Source organism: Sceloporus undulatus, chromosome 1 (assembly GCF_019175285.1).
Source record: "Sceloporus undulatus isolate JIND9_A2432 ecotype Alabama chromosome 1, SceUnd_v1.1, whole genome shotgun sequence".
Lineage (NCBI taxonomy): Eukaryota > Metazoa > Chordata > Lepidosauria > Squamata > Phrynosomatidae > Sceloporus > Sceloporus undulatus.
In genome coordinates, this window is record NC_056522.1 from 13,190,362 (window position 1) to 13,211,696 (window position 21,335).

Genomic DNA, 21,335 nt, shown 5'->3' on the forward strand with positions numbered 1-21,335 from the left:
CATCCTTTCTTCCTCATCCACCCCTTCTTCCTTGTCAAAAAGATGGAGTCTTTTTAGCAGCAATGGCTTTGAAAGTATGGTAAAGGAGGGCTGGAGAAATACAGACATTTGCTGTTGGGTTGCAGCACCATGACTCATTAAACAATGAAATAAATCTCAAGCTGGGAAAGAGCAGGATTCTGTTCTGTACTGCATACAACAGGCAACGTAAACAGCAGCTACCTTCAGAATCCCTGACATATGTGAACAGAAAAACAGAGAATTAAAGGAAAATCAGATAAAATTGAATCACCTGCAACCTTTGGTGTGTTAAAAAGAAAAGAAATCTAGCTCTGGTAATGTTATCAAAAAAGAGATCAGATTAGTCTGGCATGATTTGTTTTAGAGAAACCAATATTGACATTTTGTGATTATGGCATTCCCTTCTAAATATTCACAGACTTTTTGTTTAATGATCTGTTCTAGAATCTTTCCTAGTATTGATGTCAGACTAACTGGGTGATAATTGTTGGGGTCCCCCCCTTTCCCCCCTTTTGAAGATGGGGACAATATTTGCCTTCCTCCAGTTTGCTGGGACTTCTCCTGTTCTCCAGGAATTCTCAAAGATTATTGTCAATGGCTCTGGGATTACATTTGCCAGTTTTTAAAATACTCTTGGATGCAGTTTGTCAGATCCTGGAGACTTAAATTCATTTAAATTAACCAGGTATTCATGTCTATATGTAATCAGTTTTTGAAACATAAAAGTTCCACACAACTGTGCCCTTTGCTTGTGGGTGAACAGCTCCTCAAGTGTAAATGTCATTTTGCAGAGGTCTACTGCCAAAGACTAGATAATAATACTGGAGGAGAGATCAGGGATTCAGCTCTGCTTTCCCCTTATTACATAGAAGCCAATACTCAATTAATGGTGAATAGGACAATTGCTCTGATCAGAAATATCTGGCAGTCAATCATGAAACCACTGTACACTTCAGGGGATTGTGGCAAGCATCGTAAAGGAATACATACTGTCAGCATTGAGAGTTGGATGGATGAGAATTTATTTATTTCCAAAATTTGATATTTTGAGTTGCCAGAGGGCTTGAAGTGATTAGCTTTTTAAATTTTTGCCCCAAATCCCTGTCTGTTTAAACATGTTTGTGATGCTGAGTTAGGTTCACAACCTTCCCTCCCTCCCATCCCTCTTTAACTGTTTCTTCAGCACTCATAGCTCCATGGCAGGCAAAAGCACCATGATCCTCTCCATGCTGGCAATAACGGCAAGTATTGAATTTGGCCTGAGGAGATGGTTGAAAATTTCATCTAGTTGTTGTTTTTAAAAATACAAACCTATCAAAATTAGCAAATATTTTCTCAAATATGGAGATGGAAATATTCTTTTTAAAAAAAGTGTAAGGGAGCAAAATTGACAAATGAGTGTATTCCAATCATTGGCAAATGCCAATCCCTATATAAATTAATATTATATGACAGAATTCTATATCACCTTTTACTTAATGCAACCTTAGATATACTGACCTAGGTAGCAGAGGTGCTAAGAAATCTGGTCAGTGAATTGTGACGATGTGTATTGGGACACCGACAAGAATGCCTGATGTGCATTGGTGTGTGATGCACATCAATGTGTAACTTGGAACATTTCTGGATCTGCTATTCAGTGAAGTTTGGTGTAGTGGTTTGAGTGTTCAGCTATGACTCTGGAGACTAGGGTTTGATTCCTTTCTTGGTCATGAAACATATTGGATGATCTTGGGCAAGTCATATGCTCTCATTCTCTGGGGAAGGCAATGGCAAACCTCTTCCAAACAAATCTTACCAAGAAAACCCCATGATAAGTTCACCTTAGGGTCACCATAAGTCAAGAACAACTTGAAGGTACACAACAACAACCTAACAGCAGCCCTCTACTGGATACAGATAGAGTGGATCCTTGTTATTTGCTGGGGTTTGGTCCCAAGATCCCCTGTGGATAACAAAATCTGTGGATGCTCAAGTCCCATCAAATATAATGACATAGCAACATGGTGTTCCTTATAAAAAATGGAAAATCAAGGTTTGCTATTTGAAATGTACACTTTTTTGGAACATTTTCAAACCGTGGATGCTTGAATCCTTGTATAAAATATCTGTGTATAAGAAGGGCCAACTGTATTATGAAATTGTCCAATTCTAATTCCACCATATGTAAGTCAATTTATAAAGACCTAACTCATATACAGAGTTCCAACCATACTCTAGAATACATTTATGGTCAGTAGTAGTTGTCTTTCAAAGAAGCTTTGTCCAGTGTTTTCTTCCCTCTGAGGAATTCAGCTGGAAATTATTACTATGTATACCAGAAACTGTTTATAGGATTATCTTTCCATAAATATCCATCTTTGTTTGCAACAGTCTCATGAAATTCAAATCAGGCAGGTTCTGATTTGGTCACTAGTGGTGCCCTCTGTGGCACAGGTACAAATCAGTATACTCCTGATTTCATCACATAGTAGTGTCCCTTGTTAAAGACTTTAGGAAAGTTGCACATAATTATTTCATATTCCAGAATTACTCTACTCCTAAGAACCTTGGAAACTCTTCATTCCCTGACAAGAATGGCTGGCCTACAACAAATGCTTCCCATTCATACTTTTCTCTGAATAACAATCAAACTTTCGCCACGTGATATAGCTCACTCCATGCATGTCTGCCTATTTCGTTGTGGTCTTTCCACATACAGTAACTGGTTCCCCTACCACCCCACCAGTTTCTCTGTTTTCTTGTTTTCATACCTTTGCATTTGTTGAGCCTGGGGCAGATCGGCATTAGCTGAAATAACAGCAGTTGGTGATTCCCATGTCAGTGTGTTGGAGGATCGTCTCCAGGTTTTTTTCCATATCTTAAAGGAGATATCCAAAGTGCTGTTTTAGGGATAGGGTTCATCTCTTTGGAAAACTCCTTTAAAGTTAGGATTCACCACCCCAAGGATATGGACGCTATCAGTTGGTATCAGCTGGGGTTTGGTTCCAGGACCCCACCTGGATAACAAACTCCATGGATGTTGAAGTCTCATTAAATACAATGACATAGTAAGAAGGTGTCCCTTATCTATGACAAAATCAAGGTTTTTTGAATTTTTGGTTCAAAATCAAGGATTTTGCAGATTTTTGGAATTTTTGGAATTTATGCATTTTTGAAATATTTTCAAACCTTGGATGCTTGAATCTATGAATAAAAAATCCATGGATACAGAGGGCTGACTGTAATTTGTTTCTTTATTTCCTTATAAGATGTTGAAATATGAATATATATGAATGTGGAAATGAAAATACTTCCATTAAATAAACAAAATATTTTTATTCATATACTACATCAACTCGGGAATATAACATCTCCATGTAGAAGTAAAGTGGAGTCTCAAGGGTAAAACATATCAGTACCACTGGTATGGATGATCCTGACTTTGAGAGTCAATGATATCTCAATTGAGTATCTCATCTAGTTTCTTCATCTCATCTAACTACCTTTCCAAATATTAATCTTCTGATTTGTTGACTTCAGTTTTCATTTGGATTGATGACTGAGCCAAGGTATAGATTTATGCAAATATATCATCTCTTTCATTAAAAAATTCTACAAGTTGGAATGTTCCTGTCTTGATCAAGGGAAAAGAGGAAGTCAGGAAAGCAGAGAATGGTGAAAAAAATTGCATTGAAATTAAGCATCCTCAGGAGAGGAGAGGGAGGTCATATTGAATCATTAGCAAAAGGATGTGCAGAGCATGATGAATAAAGTTAGTGGAATCACTGCCTGTCTTCCTTATGGAACTCTTGGCTACAAGGTGGCTTCTCAGCCCTACATCTGTAGGTTGGCAGCGTTTGGGTCTGCTGGAGCATCGCTTCATGACAATTTTATCATCAGTCTAGGAGAAGAAAATAAATTTGCTAACTGACCAGAGTTGGCAGGCTCGCTGCTACCTTGTCATATTCCAGACATCCCAGGTTTGGTTCAAGCTGGAAAAAACAGGAATGTGAGCCAACAATTGTCTGATCAACATGCTGTTACACAGAGAACACAGATGAATGAGGTTGGGTGGGGACGATAGATAAGTACATTAAGGGAATTCAAGGCATTGCTGGGACAGAGATATTATTTATTTAGAGAGATTACAGCTCACCATTTATAAATTTCTTAAAGCATTCTGGACATGATTTTAATATATTTTGCAATTAAGGTGAAAATTTAAAAAGTAAGCAGCAGAAATTAACATTGTCAATAAAAGTCAACCAGTGTTCAATTTCAAGAGGTTTTTTTACTGGTTTTATCTATGCTTTTAAAAAAAACAACAACTTATTTTTAATATTACTAATATTTGGTTATTTTTTAAAACTTTTGTCACTTTCCAAGTCTTATATTATTTTCTGTGCAGAAAATAATGGTTTCTAAACAAATCAACCATGTGCAGATTTTCATCGAATAAGCACACAATTACAGCATTTTCTGAACAGAAAGCAGAATAAGTCTTGAACTGCAGATAGGCTTCAAAAAATGCTATATGCTTTTGAAAGAGTTTCTTGAAGCAGGAGGCAAATTGCTAAAATTTCTTATTGAGAAGGAAGTCCCTGTGACATGCCCTGGATTCTTTTCAATGAGCCATTTTGTTGTGTTAAAACATTTTGTAACATTTTATTGTTGTAACAAACAACACATTTAATAATTAAAGTTAATAACTATTTGCTTTAATAATTATTGCAAGTTATTTGCAATTTATGGGAACTCCATGGCAACACTTGACAAGATTTAGCCAGAGGAATTTTGTCATTGCATTCCCCTGAGGCTGAGAGAGTGTGACATGCCCAAAGCCATGCTTACTCCTTTCCTTAACTAAGGATTGTAAGCAATCCTGTTAAAATGGTGTTTAAAGACAGAATCCAGATATTGTGCTATACGGGTATAACTATGCTGGAGTAGGAAAGAAAGGGCATTGAAGAAATGGTTTGCTCTGAGCTGGCAGAGTTTGGCTGATTTCCTTCAGCAATGCTGAACAATGCTGGAAAAATTGTGACTGCATTAAAATAAAAGCCTTCATATAGTCATAGAATAATAAGAATTGGAAGGAACTGCAAGGGTCATCTAGTACAATTCCCTGTTATGCAGAAATCTACAGTTAAAGCACTTCTGAGTGATGGCTATTCAACATCTGTTTGAAGACCTCCAAAGAAGAAGTGCTCACTGTCTTCTGAGGTAGTCTATTCCATTACTGAACAGCTTTTGCAATGATGAAGTTCTTAGGTGAAATCTCTTTTCTTGTAACTGAAATCCATTGATTCATATTCTTGTCTTCGGAGCAGTTTTCTCCAAGCTAAACATACCCAGCTCTCTAACCAATTTCTCAAAGGTCTTGGCTTCCAGAACTTTTACCAACATGGCTGCCCTCCTACGGGCATGTTCCAGCTTGTCATATTCTTCTTGAACTGTGATGCTTAGAACTGGACACAATATTCCAGGCGAGGTCCAAGCAAAGCAGAATAGCATGACATAGTGGTTTGAGTTTTGGTCCATGACTCTGGAAACGAAGGTTCAATTCCCTACTTGGCCATGAAGCCCATTGTGTGACCTTAGACAAGTTACATGCTTTCATGTGAATCCACCAAATACATAATTACCAAATGAATTTGATGAGTTGAAATATTGTTATCCTTCAATATTCACACACATGTGTGTGACCTCCCCATAAAATCACTGGTAACCGAAACCTCCAAGAAGAGAAAATTTCTTTTAATCTCTCCACATACCTCTCCAAATTCATCATGGAAATTGAAAATGAAAACAACTTCCTGTTGGAATTTTTGGCCAATTTACAAACAACAGAACAACATGGCACAGCCTGCTGTTGGAACAAAAATGCCAGGTTACAAGAAAGGTACAGAACTTAGGTTTGTGTCAGATAATAATAATAATAATAATAATAATAATAATAATAATAATAATAATTTTATTTCATGTATTTATTCTATTAAGCTCCATCCATAGCTATACTGGAAATGTAGGCTGCATCTGTATTGCAGAAACAATCCAGTCTGACACTGCTTTAACTGCCATGGCTCAGTGGTATGAAATTCATAGTTTTGTGAGACATTTAGCCTTCTCTGTCAGAACACACTAGTGCCACAATAAACTACAGTTCCCAGAATACACTAGCATTGAATGATGGCAGTTAAAGTGGTTTCAGACTGGATTATTTCTGCAGTTGGATGCAGCCTCAGTAGCTCTTTAGCCCTAGCTTTGTTGTTGGCGTCCAGACAATAATTGCCCACAATGCTGCCTCACTCTAATGATTTAAAATATTTTTAGTAGTTTACAATTCCATTCAAAAGGATGGTGTGAGGAGTTGTGCCAGAGATTATGTTCCTGCTTGCACAACACCTTCTGCAACTGCTTTCATAAAACTATGTATTGACTAGCATCCTTGCACACATTATAAAACTGAAAAACCAGTAGCACTGGTGTGTGTGTGTTTATGGAAGAGGTATAAACAGATTTTTGCAGAGGAAGAAAGATTCACATTAGGAATATTCACCAAAGATTAGGAAGATAAAATTGCAAGAATGCTGCATGCTATTTGCAAGGCCATTTGTTTTGGATATATTTCATTATAACCTGTATATATGAAGTCCAGAGGAATTAGCATGTGTGGCCTGAAGCACAAAGGAAGGATGGCATGACTGCCATTTGCCTGCCCTGAACAGCATCCCTGCCCCAAACTGAATGTAGCCCTGGTTCTTGGGGATTTATTTACTCATTTCATCTTCAAAAACCACTTAATATTCCAGTTTAAAGGGTAGCAAACCCAAGTGTAATCATGGCTTTAACATGCTAATCTCTAACCAGGCCCAACACTATCAGAACAGCAGTCCCTTGGATTCTTTCATGCAATGTTCTCTTTAAAATATAGGGCTTTTGGTCAGAAGAACAGCTGTCTGGCATTAAAATAAAAGCCTTCATTGCCCCCTGGCATTGCCATGAGGTTGCTGGGGAATTTTCATTGAGGGCCCAGGGAAGGTTACTGAAGAGGCAAAAGTAGGACTGGAAAAAAAATATTTAATCTAACTTGTAAAGGAGCTTGGAACCATACCACAAGCATCATAATTAACTTTAATAATTATAAATGTAAATGCAGACAAGCCACAAGGTTTTAATGGTGTGCCACATGCTTCTGCTAATTATTTTAGAGTTTGGACACATTCAGTGCCAGCTAATTATAAAACCCTGCTATGGAAATCATCTGTTTATATTAGACTTATTGATCTCTAGTGTTTAAGCAATATGAAAGGGGAAATCTACAATGCCGTACCATCTGCTTTGTATTCCTAATTGCTTTTAAAGAATCAAATATATAAATAGTCAGCTTTTCACAGGGTAGGCTTCAAACCCATTCAATGAGCAGGTTTTGCAGAGCTAAGCAAAGGGGGAATGTGTTGAAGTATTAAAATTAAAAAGGAAAAAAAGTTGCCTTATTAATATTTTTAACAGTGTACTTCTCTCCAAAGCATCATGGGGCAGAAAGACTGGGAAAGGCAGGGAAGGAGGGAGAAAGGGAGAGGAAAAGGAAGAAAGAACAAGGGCAAAAGCAAGTGGCTCAGGGCCATCCCTAACATTAGACTGAGTGAAATAGATATCTCAGGCATCAAATTCTCAAGGGGGTATGGCAGCAGTAGCAGCTCCCTCACTGGATTTGATGGGTCAACCAAAACTTGTACTCCCTGATATTTTTATATATGATGAAGGATACAGTCAGCCTTCTGTATACAGTGGTGCCTCGGGTTACGAAATTAATTCGTAACGCGGCCGCTTTCGTAACCCGAAAAGCCTTCGTAAGCCGAATTGCCATAGGCGCTAATGGGGAAAAGCCGCGATTCCGTGCGAAAAAGCCGAAAAAAGCACCAAAAGTTTTTTCGTAACCCGAAAAAACATTCGTAACCCGAAACAATAATTCCCTATGGGATTTTTTCGTATCCCGAAAATTTCGTAACCTGGGTATTTCGTATCCCGAGGTACCACTGTACATAGATTCTTCACCCACAGATTCAACAATCAATGGCTTGAAAATATTCAGTCAAAGAAAAAAGTAAAATTGTAAAAAAAAAAAACCTAAATGAATAAATTAAAATCCCGAAAACAAACCTTGATTTTGCCATTTTATATAAGGGACACTGTTTTACTATGCCATTGTATATAACGGGACATGAGCATCCATGGATTTTGGTATCCACGGGGGTCCTGGAACCAAACCCTAGAGTCTATGAAGGGCCCATTGTACTATCCTATCACCAGTACTGAAATAAGTGTCTCTGGCCCATCCAATCTGTAAGTGGATGAAACAGTAACAGGGTGAGGCATAAGCTTGTTCTTTGTGCCAGTCACCAAAATGCCTTAGACTGGCTCGGTAGAATCATATCTATTTCAGGAAAGCCAAATATTTAGCTGACCGGTTGTTGTGATGATTATCATAGAATCATAGAGTTGGAAGGGACTTCAAAAGTAATTTGGTGCAACCGTCAGCCAACTCAAGTAAGCGGTTACTATGGCTTTCTTGATCCAGGCTTCACTAAAATAGCTTCAGTAAAGGAGAGTTCACCTGGTAAGTCTGTTCCACCATCAAGGAGCTTCTAACATCAGAAGGTCTTCCTACTGCTTTGTTGAAATCCCCCTTCTAATTTTCTGAACAAGTTGGCTCAGGTCCTGCTCTCTGTGGAGCAACAGAAAATAAATTTCCTCCATCTTCTCTGTGACAGTTCTCCATGTATTTGAAGATAACTTTCATGATGCCTTTTAACCCTCTCCTTCCTAGGCTAAATATACCCATCATTTCCTCATGGGCAGTGAGTAACTGACAGCTGTGTGGAACCTCAATCTGCAGCACTGCCAGTAAATGGATAAAAGAAGACACCTGAATTTTGAAGCACTTCTGCCACTTACAATAGAAGCTAATGTTCAATAGAGGGGCTAGTGTCAAGAGTTAGCATGGGTGGCCAGCTACTGAAGTCTACAATCCAGCAGACCTTCTGTTAATCTTAGATACTGGATATTAGCTATTGGGTTTAGTTTTCCATTGCTTAATAAAATAAGAGTCTGGAAGAAGCTGAATAAAGTTGAAAGGGGGGGGGGGTGATCTCTGCTACATTTTCTACAGACTCCTTCCACTGATTAATGGTTGAACATGATGGAATCCACAAGGAGGAAAGTGCACTGGAGAGAATGAAACGGGAGCAATAACACCTTCAGGGTCCCCCCCCCCGCCTCAGGTTCATTCAACAACTTGGAAGTGTGAGACGTGTTTTGTTGCTGTCAACACGTCTTCCAACAAGAAATGAGATGTTTCCCACAAACTCATGGGCAAACCTCTCTTTCCCAGTGGGAGAGGGACCTAGAGGAAATAGAGTGTCCTGCTCTCAAGTTCAAAGTTCAGCACTCACAGTAAGCCATGGAAGCAAGAGGTATCCAGTGTCAAAACAGTCAAGGGCCAAGAAAGCCATAAATTAGAGTCAGGCTTCCATGGAGTCATCATAGCTGAGTCATGAAACAATCCAGGGGTCATAAATCCAATAAATACACTTGTACAAACTGAGCTGTCAAGAGGACGACTGAAATTGTACTAAGCAAAGCAGCTGGTGGTTGGAACTTCTTTATATAGGCAGCATATTCAGCCAATACCCAGTGTCCTGGGAAAGTGGCCAAGTATAATGATAGTAGCACAATCAGAACTAGATAATGTCCAAAGTCAAAGGAAACCACAAAGGTCTGTGCAAACAGACAGTTCTCAAGCAAGAGTCCAAATAGCACAAACCAGAGGGCACAGCCAAAGAGAGAAGTTAGTGATCCAAAGTCCAGGGTTCCAGAGAGTGACAAGATGAGTAAGCAAATGTAAAGGTCAAGATGTCCAGAGAGGCATGGCAAACCAGCAATCCAAGGAACAAGGTTTCCAGCTGGGAAAACAAGAAAGGTCAGAATCAAGTGTGCTTTTGCAGGGAAGCGCAAATAATCTCTGACACTGAGGCAAGCATTCTGCACCTGTTTAAATTCCCAAACGTCAGGAATCCAACTGTGCCTGATTATCTCGGTATTTTTGATAAAACCTCGTTGAACGATGGAGAACCTCCCTTTCTGCTCATTGCTGGCTGAAGCTAAATACTGTAGTGCTGCTGTCCTTTCTCCCTTATCCATGTCTGCAGGTTCTGTTGCCAGAAGGCTTGGCTTCTGAGCCTCCATGGAAGCCACAGACTCTGCTGGAGTTGGCAGGGCAAACTAGGGCCAGGTTCAGGCTCAGCACAGGTCCAAGTTAAGGCTCTGGCTCAGGTTCCTCATTCTCCTCATCCTCAACCTGGCTAGCCATGACACCCAGATCCTGGGCATTGGGAGAGCATTCCACAGCTGTGCTCCTTCTGATGCCTTGATTGCAGCCTCTCATCTGCAGAGGATTGTCTTTCTCTGGGACTGGTGGTGGTGGTGAGGCCTCTCCAGCTGTTCTTCCTGGTCTGAACCGGACTTGACCCATAAAACTAAAGGAGGAATTTCTTGAAATCAAGTGCTCTCTAAAGGTGAATCTGTGTTTTTCCCCCCAGTGAAGACAACTTCTTAAGGGAGAGGCATGACACAGAGCACCAACCATCTTTTGATCAAGATGCTCAAGTGTACCACTGCTATGTCACCTAGTGGAACACCTGAAAGAAGGAAAGCATGAACTCATACTCTCTTTCCACCATCAGAGATTGCTGTCTCATCCTATGCTATCATATCCATGCCATGTTGGCAGTCATGCATAGCAATTATATATACACATAATGGAATCTTGAAATAATGAAGAATGTCTATGTGAGATTTGGCCAAGAACCATGTAATTTGATGTAAATCTCTGTGAGAGTAATCCTCTTCACAATTTTTCCCCATGTGCAGAATCTCTTTTCCTATCAAGACTGATTATGATGTTTTCTAAGACATTCAAGGTACTGGTCATGGCCATATCTTGCGGCAGTGAATTCCACAGGACTTATATCCCAGTCCTTAAAAATAGAGGGGTGGACTCTGAAAGACTAGCCATGAAAGAACAATATTCATGACCAATACAGCCTCTAGGAGCTTCAGTTTCTGTACAAAGTGGGAAGAAGAAGAGAGCCAGAGTGTATAAGAAGAAAGTGCACTATTCTTGGAAAACTCTGATCTGGCCATAACATCTTAGTTATCTCCTGTTTGGATGATTGTAATGTGTTCTGTATATGTCAGCCTTCAAAAAGTGTTCAACAGTTGGCTCAAGCAACCAAATAGTTAACCAAGACTGTGTATATGTGGTATATATTGCAGCGGATTGCTGATCCATTTCCAGGCAAAGTACTGGTGATGATCTATAAAACCCTATATGGATTGTGTCCAGGCTATTTGAAGCGATACCAAGGCTATCTCTCTATATCAGCCTGTTAGAGCTCTAAGAACTTCAGGTGAGGTCCTTCTTTCTGTCCCACTATTGAGTGAGGCTTTAGAAATTGACTGTGATGGGCTTTTAGAGGTGTGTTGTGCTTTTTTGTTGAATTTTACATTGTCTTCCAGTGAATTTTAAATTTACCTCTATAGATTGCTTGTTCTTTTAGAAATAACTTTTATGTTTATACTTTTTTAAACTGATGTTTTATGGCTTTCAGTATGTACTGCATTTAATAATTTGTAAGTTAATAATTTGTATGTTGTCTTCAGTACTATGATTTTGAAAAAGGAAACATATAAAGACGAAAAATATATTTAACTTTCTTAAAATACAGGTTCTCAGTGTTTCTTGGTTATGAGGAGCACAGAATGTATGATCCTTCTGTTTTTGGTTGTTATAAGCAGAGGTCTAAGTTAAGACTTGTGCTTTATTGATTCTCAGAATCTCACCAGTATTCACATCAAGTTCTGTGTTGGATTGTGTGACATCCTCGCTTCTGTACACTGAAATTTTCATGTATTTCAGTACACACATTCTGTAATGTATGTAGGCATTTGTTGTCTGTAGCTACCCCTTGACTGGCAGGATTGGGGTTGTGGCAATCTCATGCTACAGCCCCGATCTGGCCTCTGGAGAGCGCAAAAAGGAGCTGCAAAAAGCAGCTCCTTTTGTGCCATCCAAGGGGCACCATAGCCATGGTGGCATGGCATTATGATGCCCCTTCGGTGCTGTGTCATGTGGATACAGCACCATAGGGGCAACATGATGGTGCATGCCGTGTGGAGCAGCATGTGCTAAAATGGCACCCTGGGGGCAGGGTTAGGGCATCCAGCGTACAGATGCTGTGCCCTGACTCCTCTCATAGGCCGGCACAAAGTGTCAGTCTGTATAGGGCCTTAATGTGCATGTTTATAAATTTTCCCCATCCACTAATGTCTATTTATGTGCATGTTTCTACCATGTACAATATAGACATATACTTACTTTGGTCTCTTTCTCTTGCTCCTCTTTATCCAGTTTACCCCCAAACTGGGATTCAAGATGACTTAATCATATACAGTTAATTATATAAAATTAAAAGAAGAACAGGGAAAACCACTCCCTACACTGAATTTGCTGTTCACAGTTTTTTCTTGATGTTAAGAAATGGAAAGTATCCAATACCTTCATAGTCTTACAGAGCATAAATCACATACATTTGTAAAAAATCTTGGTTAACATGAATTTCCTTTCCACCCCTACATAGAAACCTGCTTGTCTTCTATTAATGGTTCTTGTCTACATGTGTGTTTGTGAGTGTGAGTGTGTCGGGGAGGGGAGTAGTTGGATTCCAGTCACCTAATCTTCTATTTTATTTTATTTTATTTTATTTCATTCCATTCCATTTTATATGAGACATCGGCAGGGTGACTTGAAGAAGACAGTCAAGGGAATTGATCTGATAGACATTGGTAAACTAAAACAATGCCTCTTATCCAAACCTGATGGCAGCCCTCATAGTAAAGTGCTTTGAAATTGACAAAGATGGTGAAACTCCTTCAAGATCAAGATTTCCGCAGAACAAGTCTAGGTGACCCACGGTAACGGTGGTGCTTTGACATCTCTGTAATTAGGGTTATGAAGATGAAGCCAGGCATACAGATGTTAACATTTTGCTCATTAAAACAGCCCCATTTGGAAGATTTAAAAGACGTCCCTTTTTTTTTTACATTTGCAAAGTGAATCATCCCAACTTTATACTCACGCTGCCTTTTGATAGAGTGCAGGGAAAGAGTTAAAGAAATCCTCTGGGTTAGATCACACTGAAGTTTCCCTTCCAGAAGATGACCTTAGGAACTGTCGTCCCCTCTTGAATTTATACAAAGAATTCAAAGTAAAGGTTTTCTAGGTTACACTCTTTTTTCCCTCCAAACCCTTTGTCCTGTCAGCTCAGTCCTTGATATCTTCATCTACCGACATGCCCAGATGTGCAATGAATGTTGATTTGCACTGGCCCCACTCTGCCTCCCCGCTGGTGTCATTAAAACCAGGGAGGTAGCTGCTCCCCTGGCATCTTTGGCACAGTTTGGCTCTCCACTGCTGGCTAAATTATTGATGAAGAGCACTTCACTCACCGTGTGTACTACGCACCTTTAAATGAAGCTGTACAGAGGGGGGAGGAGAAAGAGCTGACACCCCTTCCTCATTCTGTGCAATTTCAACATGACATTTATGATGCAGTCCAGATTGCATCCCAGCAACTAATTTCCAATGGACCTTCTCTCTGAAATGGAGATTTTCCCTCTCCCCACCTCAGCAAATTGCCCTTGTGTTTGCTTTGATGGTGAGCCTCTGTTGGGTTTCATGAGCCCAGAGAGGAAGAAGAACATCACATGTGATGCCCCAATGCAAGATATGTAGGGGTCTGCTTTACACAGGGTATGTGTTGGATAATGGCAATCTTGAACTAGGATGTTTAGCTGCAGGACTTGAATCATGTTGATAGCTTACCTATGACTCTTTATACGACAATTGTAGCTTACCATTGGATTGCCATGACTACAGTTGATCAAGTAGTATTATTATCAGTACCCCTATACCAACCTGAACATTTCTGTTTGCAGGTGCTTAGCTGTGTTTGGCCTGGTCACTCCTTGAATGAAAGCCCATCAGCTAAGACCTGCTTAGCTTCTGTAGTCTCCCAGCAAACTTTGGATAGAATCTTATCAGAAACTCTGAAGTTCCATAGACAATCAGATTTGATAATACTGAGCAACACTGACAAATGCTCTTACTAAGTATAAAGTAGCTTTCTTATGTTCTAGCTATTAGTTCATTATGGTTCATGTTATATATAACTGGGTTTGACTTGATTCTGCAATGCTGCTGGTTCTTTTCAGTTCCTCAGTCTGAGGAAGAGATGGTTCAACAAGCCCAGGCCCCAAATTACAAAATATGGGCATCCGCCAAAGCTGAATATCCTGTTGTTGATTCATGTAGCCTCCCCCAAGCTTTTGTTCACGAGGATTAGGAGGGGAGAATCAGATTGTCTGCTGGGTTCACATCTGGGAGACTCAGGTTAAAACATTGCTCCATCTTCAGTATGACACTTAACTTTCTCTTCTCCAGGCTAAACATACCCAGATCCCTAAGTCACTCCGCATAGGGCATGGTTTTCAGACCTTTCAACATTTTGGTTGCCCTTCGCTGAACATGCTCCAGAATGTCAATATCCTTCTTGAATTGTAGTGCCCAGAACTGGACATAGTATTCCAGGTGCGGTCTGACCAAAGCAGAATAGAGTAGCACTGTTCCCTAGTTCTTATCTCACAATGTAAGAAAATGGCCTTGTGGTTCAGGTAATTATTATTGTTTCTGGAAAATGTTTGTCACATCCCCCCTCCCAGGTCTACATAGTGTCATTCATCCTGTATTGTCGTCTGGGAGACACATCTGTTGACTTCCAGGGAAAGAGGCCAGTGTGATGCACATCACAACACTGGGCACTGCAACAGAGCCTAGGGGGGTGCAGCTGTATGACTTATAACTCCTGCTGCCTCCTTCTCTGCCTCTTTTGCCAGATGTTGTCAACTTACCTTCCTGTCCCTGATATGTTTGGCTGGTTACTTAGGGGCTGAATGGGAATTTTGTATTCGTATTCTCTATTTCTCACAGTATTGAACCCAAGGCAGCAACCAGCATAAATTAAAAAGAATTATAGCTAAAATCAGAGGTGGTGTGGTGTTTGAACATAGGATTAGGACTCTAGTGATCAGGGTTCACTCCCCACTTGGCCATGGAAGCCCACATGTTGCAGCACCATACTGACATTGCAAGTGCACCACTGGCACACTGTGGCATCATTATAGCACTGCAAAACAAACCCGCTTTTTGCGGGTCCTTTTTGCTGCACAAGGACGCCACATGGTTTGTCCGCTGCAGCTTCCTCTAGGGTAGCCATAACTCTCCTGCCAGCGGGACATTCCCGGTTTTTCACCACTAGGGGTCGTGCCTGCACGGTTTCCTCCTTGACTCCCGGCCTGTTGCCAATCTGGTGACTTTCATGCCAAAATGGGTACTTTTCAGAGCCTTTGGTGTGATTTTGGTGGTTGGTTTTAATGGTAATTTTGAGAGTTGAAATAAGTTCCAATTATTTTTATTCAATTAGGGCTATGTTTTATTGCCATATTAACATTACAGGGACTTTTCAGGGATTTTGACTGAATATTTGGTGAGATATGGGGGGGATTTGGTGAGTTTTGGCCAAACGTTTGGGAAATAATCTTCGAGGCTTGTTGGCAACAGGAGGTTGCCAGACTCAGGAAGAGCCTGAGCTCCTCCTCTGTTTGGTCCCCAAGGCAGCAGCAGGGAGAGGGCCATTTCTTTTGGCACCGAGGCGAGGATGATGATGAGGATGAGGAGGAGCAGGAGGAGCAGGAGGGGCGTGGCCATTTTCATTATTTATTTTGCCCCTGTGTATTTTTTCTAACTTTGACTGCCAGGGCTCAATGCTCTGGGATTCTGGTATCTGTGAGGCATTTAACCCTCTCTGTCAGAGAGCTCTGGTGCCACAATAAACTACAATTCCCAAGATTCCATAGCACTGAGCCCTGGCAGTCAAAGCAGTGTGTTTTGGACACAGATACCCTTTTTTTTGTGAGTTAATGAATGAATCCAGTCCCTAGCCTTTGTATCTCTCTCACACACTGCAGGACTAATAACCCACTTTGAGACTGCTTTAACTCAATGGTAGGGAATCCTGGGAATGCTAGTGTTTGGGAGACATTGAGATTTCTCTGTCAGAGATGGCTCTGAGGCCACAATAGACTACAATTCCCAGGATTCCCCAGCACTGAGCAGTCTCAAACTGGACCATTTCCTCAGTGTGGATGCACCTGTTGAGGAATTCTGGGCACTGCAGTTCAACTACGTTTGGAGGGTTATGTGACTCCCTGTCAGAGATAGCTCTGGGGCCACAGTGTACTACAATTCCCAGCATTCCCCAGCAGTAACCCAGGACAGTTAAATCACTCTCAAACTGGATTATTTCCTCAGTGTGGATGCAGCTTTGGTGAGGAACTCTGGGCATTTCAGTCCAGCTATGTTTTATTTCTGCAGTGTATTTTGGACCAGAGACAAGGTGACCAGACATCCTCCTCCTTTTCCAGGACATGTCCTCCATTTTGATCATGCCTAAGAAACATGCATTTATATTAACATTTTTAAAAAAATCATCAATTTTTTCGCATGTCCTCCATTTGAAAATGTTGTCCTACATTTGTCCCGGTTTGGAGGCCCTGGCTTATGGCAACCCTACTCGTGCAGCAAAACAAGGCACCGGCAGACCGCCCTTTGTCACACTAAAAAACATTTTAGTGTATTTATGAAACAGACAGAAAACTATATTTTCAGAGGTAAAAATGTCAATTTTGCAAAGAACAAGTCCTGGAATACAAATGATTTTGAAAGTGTGTGCCGTTTTTCTCAAAGCAGGAAGAAAAGGGATTATGTGACCAACTGATTCCTTTGAGAATTAAATTGATGAAATATTACTAGTCTACTTAAAGCATATCTGCTTCTGCCCACCTCATATTAACCAACCCATCACCAGTTGGGGGACCACTGACCAGGACTCAACTGAGGAAGGCAATCCATATTTGTCATTTATTTATTTAGAATCTGAATTTTAGATCTTCATCTCTGACAATCTGCTGAATTTGCCCTCTAAAAGAGCTTGATGCTATTTTTCAATACAGAACCCTGTACAATACGCTACTACAAGCAGAGATACAACATTTGTTCTATCCATTTTTGTTTATACAGCTATCACCCTACCCCCAACCCATCCCATCAATGCAAGGCAAGAGACTTGGGAACTGAACCTTTTCTTAATGATAGATTTCTTTGCTTGGAAGCAAGTCAAGCTTGTCCTTTGTCAGCCCAGCTTATTTTTCACTCTTGCCGTCTATCTGCAAGACAGTAGTGGGAGATTGCCATGAACCTAATTAATGCCTGACAGGCAGATCAAATCAAAATATACAAAGAATTCCAAGGCTAGTTCTTCTTCCTTGCAAAAAAGAGGCTAGGAACTTACAGACTGCATATTTCTGCTAACAAACAGACAGAATCTCCAAATTGCTCATGATCTCCAAATTAGACAATGACAATGACATTCCCTTTCCAGGGTGTAGCAAAGTTACCTGGATATGCTGGTCATTGCCCCATGATACGTTTGAAATATTGCCAAAGAGGAAGCAATAAGCTGCTTTTGAGGCTAGCTCTCTATTGTCTCTCCAAAAGCAATTGCAAGGGAGAAATAAGGGTCAGGTGCCATCAGTGCATAGGCAAAGTAGAGAAGATTTATGATTCAGTGAATATGTAAATGGTTGCTTTTTTTTACTATGGTTTGCGGGCTGTCCTTGAATATATTTAAGATTCCTCCCACCCCCTCTACTATTTTCAAAAGCCCAGATGCATGAAAAAGAGAAGACCATTAGAGTGATACATCAACATTATTCTCTATCTACCTGGAAAAACAACAACATCATGCCTGCTTCATCCCATCCTGCTGTTTAATGATTTTTAAATTTAATTTATAATCTGTTTGTCTCCCAGCACAGAATTCAAGGCAGTTTACACCACTGAAAAATACAGTTGTTTTTGATGTGTGCCTTCAAGTCGTTTCTGACTTACAGTGATCCTAAGGCCATGGAGGTTTCTTTGGCAAGATTTGTTCATAGGAGGTTTGCCATAGCCTTCCCCTGAAACTGAGGGCATTTGACTTACCTAAGGTCACCCAGTGGGTTTCATAGCTGAGCTGGGAATTGAACCTTGATCTTTAAAGTCATAGTCTAGCACCCATGAGAACACGATACAGTGGTGCCTCGGGTTACGAAATTAATTCGTTCCGCGGCCGCTTTCGTAACCCGAAAAGCCTTCGTAAGCCGAATTGCCATAGGCGCTAATGGGGAAAAGCCGCGATTCCATGCGAAAAAGCCGAAAAAAGCACCAAAAGTTTTTTCGTAACCCGAAAAAACATTCGTAACCCGGAACAATGATTCCCTATGGGATTTTTTCGTATCCCGAAAATTTCGTAACCCGGTCATTTCGTATCCCGAGGCACCAGTGTATAGCCCTTAACAACTCTGGAGAAGACAAAAACACAGTGATTCAGCTTTCCTGGCTCTGGAGCATGAACACCCATCTCCTAGTGTCTGCAATAGGTCATTCCTTAATTTCGCCCTGAAAGTCACTTGGCACCATCATCCATACTTTCAGAAGCACAAACCTCAAAAAACCAGGAAGAAGCTGTTGCTTTACACAGAAAGAAAAACTGTTTTATGCATTCAAAAGCATGTGTTTTAGAAAAAAAAATCACAATTTTTAAAAACCAAATATCTCGATGATGATGATGATGATGATGATCTCTATGGAGAGGGGATGAAAAAATATTGGGGGCAATTCCAGTTGGCTTTCTTTCTTTCTTTATTGTTTATTATATATTGAAAGTATTTTTCAGTTCCTCTTGTGCATATTGTTTTGGCCATCCACTGGAAACTCGGCAAGGATGGATCAAGCCTGACATCATTTAGGAGGGAGTTCCACAAAAGAGGTGCGCTACAGAGAAAGTCCTGTCTCACCAACTTAGCCTCTCATTGTAGAAAGAAATGCTAAACATTCAAATTGTTGTATAGTGGTTAAGCCTGCATTACGGCTACCAAAACGACACAAAAATATTTGTAGGATTTCAGTATCATTAGATCTTACCATCCAGCAAGATGTTACTAAAGCCAAGAGGTGGAAAGGAGGAGTTAAATACATAGACTGACATTCACTAGCACAGTTAAGAATGCATAACCTACACATCTGTAACTGCTCTGTATTCTTGAATCATTATTGTTGTTGTTGTTGTTGTTGTTGTTGTTGTTGTTGTTGTGTACCTTAAAGTCTTTTCTGATTTATGGTGACCCTAAGGTGACCCTATCATGGGGTTTTCTTGGTAGGTTTCGTCAGAGAGGGGTTGCCGTTGCCATCCTCTGAGGCTGAAAGAGTGTGACTTGCCCAAATGGATTTCCATGGCTGAGCAGGGATTTGAACCCTGGTCTCCAGAGCCCTAGTCCAATGCTACACCATGCTGGTTCTATTTGATCCCTTTGTTGCTGTTGTGTGCTTTCAGGTTGTTTCTGACTTATGATGACCCTAAAGTAAGCCTACAGTTCCCAGAATTCCATAGTGCTGAACCCTGGCAGTTAAAGTGGTGTCAAACCAGATTATTTATGCAGGATGCAGTTTAAATAGCTGATGTATAGTTCTGGCCAGCATCTTCAAGTCATATTATTTGCATTAGGGATGTGAAGAATACTCATAAATTTTATTATCCTTAATGAGGACAACTATGTGTTGACAACTGAGGCACCCCACTGAGAAAATAAGGAATTTTTTTATTGTAACCCGCGTCAATCCATAGGGAGAGGCAGGCTAATAATAATAATAATAATGATAATGATAATGATAATTATTATTAAAATGACCTTTTTAAAAAAAACAACAACTTTGGAATATTTGATCAAAATTGTGCCTTTTCTAAAGTACATGCTTTTTGTGTATAAAACACATTTTCATCCTTTGTGAAAACATTTTTTTTTTGCCGAAAACAGCATTCTGTGCAAAAGCACTTTTTTCTTTCAGCAAAACTATTTTCTGTACCAAACCATGTTTTCTCTTCCAAAAAAGCTTACTGGTGCACATAAATTTATCAAGAAAAAGTTCAGAAGCGTGGACTCATCTATGACTCTGATTCTAAAACTGAACCCCTGTATTGTTGCAAAACATGGAGAAAACTGCTGAAATTATATACACTTGTATAAAAGAATGAAGTTAGTTAAGATTTATATTGTACATTTGCATGCTTTTCTCCACTGAAATGTAGGAAGATGAAAGGCCTGGAGAGTTATAATGAGGTTCATTGGGTGAGATGATGGTACATTTTTACCTAAAACAGCCTCTAACATTGGTAGAAGTGGCAAGTCAGGGCATAAACCCTGAATTAATCCATCCCCTTGCATGCAGAGATGAATAGTTGCTGTTGTTTCCTCCCTGTCGTGTGAGAAAATGAACATTTGTGCAGTATTCTTCCTATATTCAAGCATCCTGAACTGTAGATTTTTTTTTCTGTGCAGAAAAACATGATCCTGCGTCTTCGGCTGCAATAAGTAACTTTACAATGATGGAACTATGTCGCTGACACAATGCTCAAAAACTGAGATGCTGTGTATCAAGGCACTGCACAAGGTGTATCCTTGTGCAATGAGAACTCTCACCATGCAATTTGAAAGTTGGGGACATCTTTGCAGTTGGAAAAATTTACTGCCCTCCATTATGGATTGCCAATGCCCCATTCCTCATTTCACCCCCCACCTTGTGCTGTCATTGTGCAAACACAACATTTCCTGAAAAATGTTGTACCATTGTACATCACAACTGTTTTGCAACAGCCATGCTAATCACTCAATGATCCTGGTAGTGCACCAACATCAATACTCTCATTCTGGAAATACATCTGTTGCACAATGTTGCAGATCCAAACTGCACAATTCTAATTTGGTTTAAGATGTCCTAAATTCCCATTAGGATGCTAGCCATCTCCCCCCCCCCCCCCCGGCACAATATTTCACACACAAAACATGTTTTCTGAGCACAGGGACACACTTTATGTCTCAGACTATAGATGTGTCTGGGCCATCATATAACATTAGAATTCTCTTTTTCCACTTTTTTTTAAAAGCAAAAACACATGGCTGTAATTATTAACATTTTACTTTCATTATGATTGCACCCTGATGAGCTAATTACACTTCAGATGCAAAGCCCATCAACCTTTCTGTTCTGTATTGATAAA